Source organism: Homarus americanus, unplaced genomic scaffold, assembly GCF_018991925.1.
Source record: "Homarus americanus isolate GMGI-L3 unplaced genomic scaffold, GMGI_Hamer_2.0 scaffold25467, whole genome shotgun sequence".
Taxonomy (NCBI): domain Eukaryota; kingdom Metazoa; phylum Arthropoda; class Malacostraca; order Decapoda; family Nephropidae; genus Homarus; species Homarus americanus.
In genome coordinates, this window is record NW_024732867.1 from 1,412,935 (window position 1) to 1,421,670 (window position 8,736).

An 8,736-nucleotide genomic window follows, 5' to 3' on the forward strand; every position below is an offset into this window, starting at 1 on the left:
CTAGACCAGCAGGGGATCTCGGAGTAGCTGTGGGCCTCAGAGGGACGGTGCATAGGCCTACTGGCATGTGGACACGTCCTGGCGCCTGCCAACCATTGCCCCGCTGCCTAGCAAATTAACCTTAGTAGGAATAAGGCTACAGGAGTAAAGCCCAAACGAAAAATCTGCAGTGGAACCCCTCATCAGGGAGACATGCTTACAGAGCTCCAACAAGACCCCAACGGCGGTATAGGTGGAAAAGGTGACACACCATGGGAATCCAACGACTATACCAGTGGACAAAGGCAATGCATAATGGATAAGCTACTAAGGCGAAACCCAACAAACTGGGCTATCGGCAGTCCATTGGAACTCTCCCTTTCCCCAGTCTTTGCAGCACTTGCACCACTGGATCAGGGAAAGGGAGAGCCAAGCTATGTGGCTGTAGCCTGTGTTTCTGCTTCACCACATAAATCAACTCATGAGCAGCCATCATACCTCTAACCATCATCAAAACCCCTATACCCCCAAAAATCCTATGATAATGGTCGAGTGGCGACGGGGACAGCCAGAGATAACTGCCAGGAGGCTCTCGTCACAACTCTGCACATGGGCGGCACAGATAACAAGGTCGTTTATGCATTGGGATCTAGCCAACAGTGCAACCGGTCCTGTCTGTTCGATTGGGCAACCCTTTCGAGGAGCCACTCCGCTCACCCCACATGGGGAGGGGGCTAGAAAAGGTGTCCTAAACATAGCCTGCTTAAAAAAACAACCTGACTGGGCAACCGCACCCAATAAGGTTATCCTTATTCTATCAAAAACACGATCATAATCACAGACCCAAACAAAAACAAACTATACAACCTCTTATAGTCGTTGCGTGGAATGTCGGGACCCTTCTGGATGAGCGTCCTGAAAGAAGAACCGCCCTTGTGGCAAAAGAGCTGGCTAGGTATAACATCGTCATAGCAGCCATTAGTGAGTCCCGGTTCCCAGACGAGGGTCAACTCACAGAACGGGGGTCTAGCTATACCTTCTTCTGAAAGAGTAAGCCTGCTGCGGAGAGAAAGAGCATTTACGGAGTTGGCTTTGCCATCCGCGAACACATCCTACAGAAGTATATGCCCCAACACTAGATGCAGAGGATGACATCAAGGAGGCCTTTTATGCTGACTTCAAGAGCGTGCTAACCTCTAACCCTGGAGAAGAAAAGGTTGTGCTCCTTAGGGACTTCTATGCCAGAGTTGACAGAGATACTGACATTTGGCAGGGAACCATAGGTAGAAATAGAATAGGCAAGTGTAATCCCAAGAGCCTACTCCTTCTCAGCAAGTGTGCTGCACACAACCTCACTATCACCAATACCTTGTTTAGGCAGGCCGACAAGTTCAAGGGTTCGTGGCAACACCTACGATCCAAACACTGGCATCTTATTTACTACATCATTGTCAGAGAAAGAGATTGTGGAAAGTTCTCATCACCCGAGCCATGCACGGCTTAGAGCACTGCGACACAGATCATCGGCTCGTCAAAGCAAAGCTATCACTTCACATCGCCCCAAAACGGCGAGGGCAGCAAGCCTCCAGAGGAGGTAATAACACTAAGCGTCAGGAGGATCCAGCGGTAGCACATGCTTTCAGACAGCAGCTTGAACATGGGCTGATGAACAATCCAACAACAAACAACCCAAATCCCAGTGCCAAAGGGATATTCTCGATACTGTCAAGACAAAAACCTGCAGAGACACCCTCAGCCAGATCGAAAGAATACACCAGGACTGGTTTGATGAAAATGACCTGGCAATCAATGTACTCGTCGATGATAGATGTGCTGCCTTAACGACTGGCTGAACAACCCTCAGTCTCGGACCAAAGCTGCTACCTTCCACAAAAAGAAAGCAGCATCCCAGCGGGAACTTCGAAATCTAAAGAACGACTGGATTAAAAATAAAGCATGTGAAACACAAAAAAAAATTGCAGATCAGCACAACATGGGCGAATTTTAGATTTCCACAAAAACATTTTATGGGCCAATCACTCGTGGCACAGCCCCCACCCCCCCTCCCCCCCTCCGCTCATCCGATGATAACTTCATAATTAAAGACGATGAAGGACTCCTTCAGTGCTGGAAAGAGCACTACCATTCACTGCTCAACCGAAACACCAATGTACAGCAGATGTCCTGACTACCTAGCAGGCCCCTCAGCATCCAGAGATGACCCACCTCAGTCATCCTCCATCCCTAGGTGAGGTAGCTACTGCCATCAAACAGATGAAAAATAACAAAACCTCAGGGCCTGATGGAATCCCAGCCGAGGTGGATAAAGCAGGAGGACCTCTGCTAACTAGTTGTCTCCACTCTCTTCTGGAGAATATATGGGAACAGGAGAAAAATCCCCACATTCTTAAAGATGCCTCCATCGTCAATATTTATAAGAACAAGGGAGACTGGTCAGACTGTGGTAACTACCGCAGGATCTCGCTGCTGTCCGTAGCTAGCAAGATTATCGCCCGAGTCCTTCTAAACAGACTTCTTCTTGAGGTGGAAATCTTTCTCCCAGAATCTCAATGCGGCTTTAGACCATTACGTGGCACCACTGATATAATCTTTGCTGCCCGTCAGATACAGGAAAAGTGTAGAAAACAGCGTCGTGACCTGTACATGGCTATCATCGACCTAACCAAGGCATTCGACTCGTTCATTAAGGAAGTCCTCTGGTGGACCCTCACCCGTTTTGGCTGCCCACCGTAATTCATCGCCATTGTGAGGCAACTCCACGATGGCAAGAACAGCAGTGTCTTGCACAGTAGCACCCAGTCTGACTTCTTCCCCATCCAAACAGGGGTAATGGTGCCAACTCTCTTTTCCATTTTCTCTCCTGCCTTCCTTACTTATGCCAGTGCCAATCTAGCTGGCGGGGTGGACAACGAGTACCGGATGAAGGATCTTTTCAACATAAGACGACTCCAGGCAGGAACAAAGGTGTCGGTAGCTTCCATTACTGAGCTACAGTATGCAGACGACCTCACCCTTGTCACTCACACTGAATGCAACCTACAGGAGATCCTGAACACCTACGCAGATGCGTATGCACACTTCGACCTTGAGGTGAATGTACCTAAGACTCATATTCTCTTTCAGCCTGCCCCTGGTTCAGCAATACCTCCACTATTCATCTATCTTAACAGGTACTACCTTCTCTAATGCAACCCACTTTCGGTATTTTGGCTCCCACTTGTCCACCACCACAAACATCGATGGAAAGATTCATCATCGGATCACATGTGCATCTCAAACCTTTGGCAAACTCCGAAACCATGTCTTCAGCTGTAGGGAGCTGATATTATTTACAAAGTTACACGTATATCGAGCGGTGGTCCACTGGTCCTCCCCACCCTGCTATATGGCAGCGAGACATGGGTTTACATACAGGGGGCACATCAAGACACTGGAAAACTTTCACCAAAGTTGTCTACGTTCCATCCTCTGAGTTCGCTGGGAAGACAAGAGAACAAATGCCATTATTCTTGCTGACACCAATTGTAAATGCATCGAGGCTACCATTATCCATGAACATCTGCGCTGGACTGTCCATGTTACCTGCATGGATAACAGTAGACTGCCAAAGCAACTACATTACAGTTACCAAACTAATAGTAAAAGTAACGCTGGCGGGCATCTGAAAAGGCATAAGGATAGTCTTAAGACAAACATCAGACATCAACCCCCCTTACCTGGGAGATGCTTACTCCACATCGTTAGGCTTGGAGGGCCACCACACAAGAAGGTATAATACTTTCGCGTTATCCCGACTGCAAACCTAGGAAGACAAGCGCCAACGCCGGAAAGACGCTGCCGCCGCCCTCCCACACTAAATGTAGTGCCCCACATGTGCAACATCTGTGATCGACCCGGCTGGTTCCGTATCGGCCTCTTTAGTCACCACAGAACTCACCAACCTAGGTGACATCCTTAATAACTCATACCATTGTATCATAGCTGGATGATCGTCATACTCGATTCCGCGTGACAGCAAACTAGCGTGTGTGTGTGTGTGTGTGTGTGTGTGTGTGTGTGTGTGTGTGTGTGTGTGTGTGCGTGCGCGTGCGCGTGCGTGCGTGCGTACGTGTGTTCTAGTGGTGTGTGTGTGAGGGGAGGGAGAGCAACATTTACTACGACCCACTACGAAATTAGATCGAGTACAACTCCCCGCCATTTGAGATTCAACTAAAGTGCTTGTCAAGTAAAAGCATCACACATTTCCACATATTTCAACTTTTTTCTGGTTGACTTTTTCGTTTTAACCTTAAGTAAATGTCACTAATGCGGTAATTAAGGGACATTTACCAAAACAAGTATTAACAACTTAGTACCTCTAATAAAAATGCTCACTTTCTCAAGATCGTATCTAATATATAAAGTTAAGAGGAAAGTTAATATCAGAAACAGAAATGGTCAGTATAGTTCTTTATTACTAACGCTGTGAGCTATGAGGTCCAGGCTGAGAAAACCCGGTCGATACATTATTGCTTGGGATACTCTGAAGCCATAACAATATCCACCTCACAACGTTACCCGTAAATTTCGGTCGTAGGCCCTCCAGCAAGTAGAAGTTCAATAGGTAGATATCCAGCATGCAAGCTTGCAGTAGGCAGACATTCAGTAGGTAGAAGTTCATTAGGTAGACGTCCAGTAGTTAAGCATCGAGCAGGTAGTCGTCAAGTGTAACAGCCACAGGCACTTGGGCATCGTGGTGGTCTAAATTAATCTCAACACACTGAGGAAACTTCTGAACACCATAAACATACACAATATTCCGTGTTATTAAGGGAGACTTGGTGTGTCGGCTCCGTACACCAGATGGTTCTCTAGAGGCTGTGCAGAGTCCCTGGGACTTTACTCGACCGGTCTCACCTCCCCAGCTGTAAAGGAAAGTACACATTTCAAGTGGATGAGCTAAGGGTGGCTCGAGCACAAGCCAGTTAAGAAAGAAAATGGGCGCTGTATTCATTCGGTCGCCGCACACTATCTTATGATATACCTGTAAAGAGGAAGTTTCATTAATACATATGTAGTTAAAATCATTAGTGTTCCTATATAATTCAACAATGACTAGTGTTCGCATAATTTGCAGTCAGCGTCATAATGAACATGTTATCTATTGAAAAAAAAATGTATACTTCTATTCACCAATATGCTTCCGTGTTAGTGAGAGACTTTTCAGGGTTTTGATATACAATATTCAAAATTTAACAAAATGAATTAACAACAGGAGTTTACTACATACATCTTGCTGTTGTGGACTTAACCCCTGAAAATTGGTAGATAAAATCCAATAGTAGACAGAAGGGAAAACAATTTCCGTATTGTGATGGTCGTCGGTGGAGGGATTAGCAATAGTGTCTGTTACAGGTCTTTGGGCATAATATTTGTTCAGGTTCACCCAGAGGTTATTTCCGTATTGTGATGGTCGTCGATGGAGGGATTAGCAATAGTGTCTGTTACAGGTCTTTGGGCATAATATTTGTTCAGGTTCACCCAGAGGTTATTTCCGTATTGTGATGGTCGTCGGTGGAGGGATTAGTAATAGTGTCTGTTACAGGTCTTTGGGCATAATATTTGTTCAGGTTCACCCAGAGGTTTTTTCCAAAGCCCCCTGAGATATGAAAGATGTAAACACTCGCTTCATAAAAAGTATTATTACATATTTTAGTGAGAGAATATGACAAAACGGACGAATGATTTTGACAGGAATCGCAAGGATCATTTTAAAATTCATCGAACCCAAACATAAAGATACGTTTTGAAGTGAGTGGGTATCACCCCATTTGGCTCTCTGTGTATTATATTGGTTTTTTTATGTATAAAAAGAAGTCCTTTTTTTTTAGTGATTAATGCTATAAATAACGGCAATTAGATGCATTAAATAAAATTAATGAGGTGATAAATTACTACCACAAAAAGATAATTACATCCTGAGGTAATTAGCAAATGCTGAGTGCCCATCCATCTAAGAAGGATCCCAGGGTGAAATAAAATAGAGTAATACCAGTGGCAGAATTTGCCGAAAATATTTTTATCTTTCACTTATTGTTCTCTCTCTTTCTCTCTTTATGCACCTATTTGTGCATCTCTCTCTCTCTTTCCTTTCTGTATTTATATATCTCTCTCTCTCTCTCTCTCTCTCTCTCTCTCTCTCTCTCTCTCTCTCTCTCTCTCTCTCTCTCTCTCTCTCTCCTTGTACCCTTTATTCCCTCTAAGCATGATGCCATTTCACCAAGTATCACTCATATTATGCTGTGCTTTAGTCAGGCTTTCTGGTCTTGTATTTACACTCCTTCTCACAACCTGTCACCTCCCTCTCATACACTCTACTACTTCCCATCATACCACCACTTCCCCTCATCCTACTACTTTACTTCATACTACCATTTCCGCCCATACTTCCACTTCCTCATACTACTACTCTGCCTCATACTTCCACTTCCCCTCATACGACTACTTCACCTCATATTACCATTTCCCCTCATACTTACACTTTCCCTCATACTTCCACTTCCTGTAATACTACCAGGGGTAGTGTGTGTGTGTGTGCGTGTATATATATATATATATATATATATATATATATATATATATATATATATATATATATATATATATATATATATATATATATATATATATATATATATATATATATAGATATAGAAACGGTTTAGGAAACGGAAATTATTTTGACAGCACCTGCACCTTAAAAATTGGCACTGCATCACTGTATACTACCATTTTACCTCATACTTCCACTTTACCTCATACTAACACTTTGCCTCATAGTACCATTTTACCTCATACTTTCACTTTATCTCATACTAACACTTTACCTCATACAACCGCTTCACCCTCATACTTCCACTTCCTATCATATTACCACTTTACCTCACACTATCACTTTACCTCAAACTACCACTTTACCTCATACTACCACATTCCCTCATAGTACCACTTTACCTCATACTACCACTTTACCTCATACTAACACTTTACCTCATACTACCACTTTACCTCATACTAACACTTTACCTCATACTAACACTTTACCTCATACTACCACATTCCCTCATGGTACCACTTTACCTCATACTACCACTTTACCTCATACTAACACTTTACCTCACACTACCACTTTACCTCATACTACCACTTTACCTCATACTAACACTTTACCTCATACTAACACTTTACCTCATACAAACACTTTACCTCATACTACCACTTTACCTCATACTAACACTTTACCTCATACTACCACTTTACCTCATACTACCACTTTACCTCATACGAATACTTTACCTCATACTACCACTTTACCTCATACTAACATCCTCATACTTCCTCATACTAACACTTTTTATCATGCTACTACTTTGCCTCATACTAACACTTTCACCTCATCCTAACACTTTCCTCATCTAACACTTTACCTCATCTTAACACCTCATACTAACACTTACCTCATACTACCCTTTACCTCATACTAACCTTTTACCTCATACTAACACTTTACCTCATACCACCACTTTACCTCATACTAACACTTTACCTCATACTACCCACTTTACCTCATACTACCACTTTACCTCATACCTGTACTTTACATACTACTACTTTACCTCATACTAACACTTTTCATACTACCACTTTACCTCATACTAACACTTCCTCTTATACTTCCATTCCCCCCTGCTTCCACTTCCTTTCACATCTTGGTACTTCCCTTAACACACCGTCATACTTTCCCTCATACATCCTGTCATTCTCTCCTCATACACCGTGTCACCTTCCCCATACATCCTGTCATCTCTCCTCATACACCGTGTCACCTTCCCCATACATCCTGTCATCTCCTCATACACCGTGTCATCTCTCCTCATACACCGTGTCATCTCTCCTCATACACCGTGTCACCTTCCCTCATACATCCTGTCATCTCTCCTCATACACCGTGTCATCTCTCCTCATACCGTGTCACCTTCCCTCCTTACACCCTGTCATCTCTCCTCATACACCGTGTACCTTCCCTCCCATACACCCTGTCATCTCCTCCTTACACCTGCCTTCCCTCACATCCTGTCATCTCTCCTTACCGTGTCATCTCTCCTCTACACCGTGTCACCTTCCCCTACATCCTGTCATCTCTCCTCCTTACACCGTGTCACCTTCCCTCCTTACATCCTGTCATCTCTCCTCCCCCTGTCATCTCTCCTCCCACCATGTCACCTTCCCTCCCCTTACATCCTGTCATCTCCTCCTCATACACCGTGTCACCTTCCCCCATACATCCTGTCATCTCTCCTCATACACCGTGTCATCTCTCCTCATACACCATGTCACTTTCCCCCATACATCCTGTCATCTCTCCTCATACACCGTGTCACCTTCCCTCTCCCATCACCTGTTATCTCTCCTCATACACCGTGTCATCTCTCCTCATACACCGTGTCACCTTCCCTCATACATCCTGTCTCTCCTCATACACCGTGTCATCTCCTCCTCATACACCGTGTCACCTTCCCTCATACATCCTGTCATCTCTCCTCATACACCATGTCACCTTCCCTCATACATCCTGTCATCTCCTCATACATGTCACCTTCCCTCCATACATCCTGTCGTCTCTCCTCATACACCATGTCACTTCCCCCTTCATCCTGTCATCTCTCTCCTCTCATGTCACCTTCCCTCACCATGTCA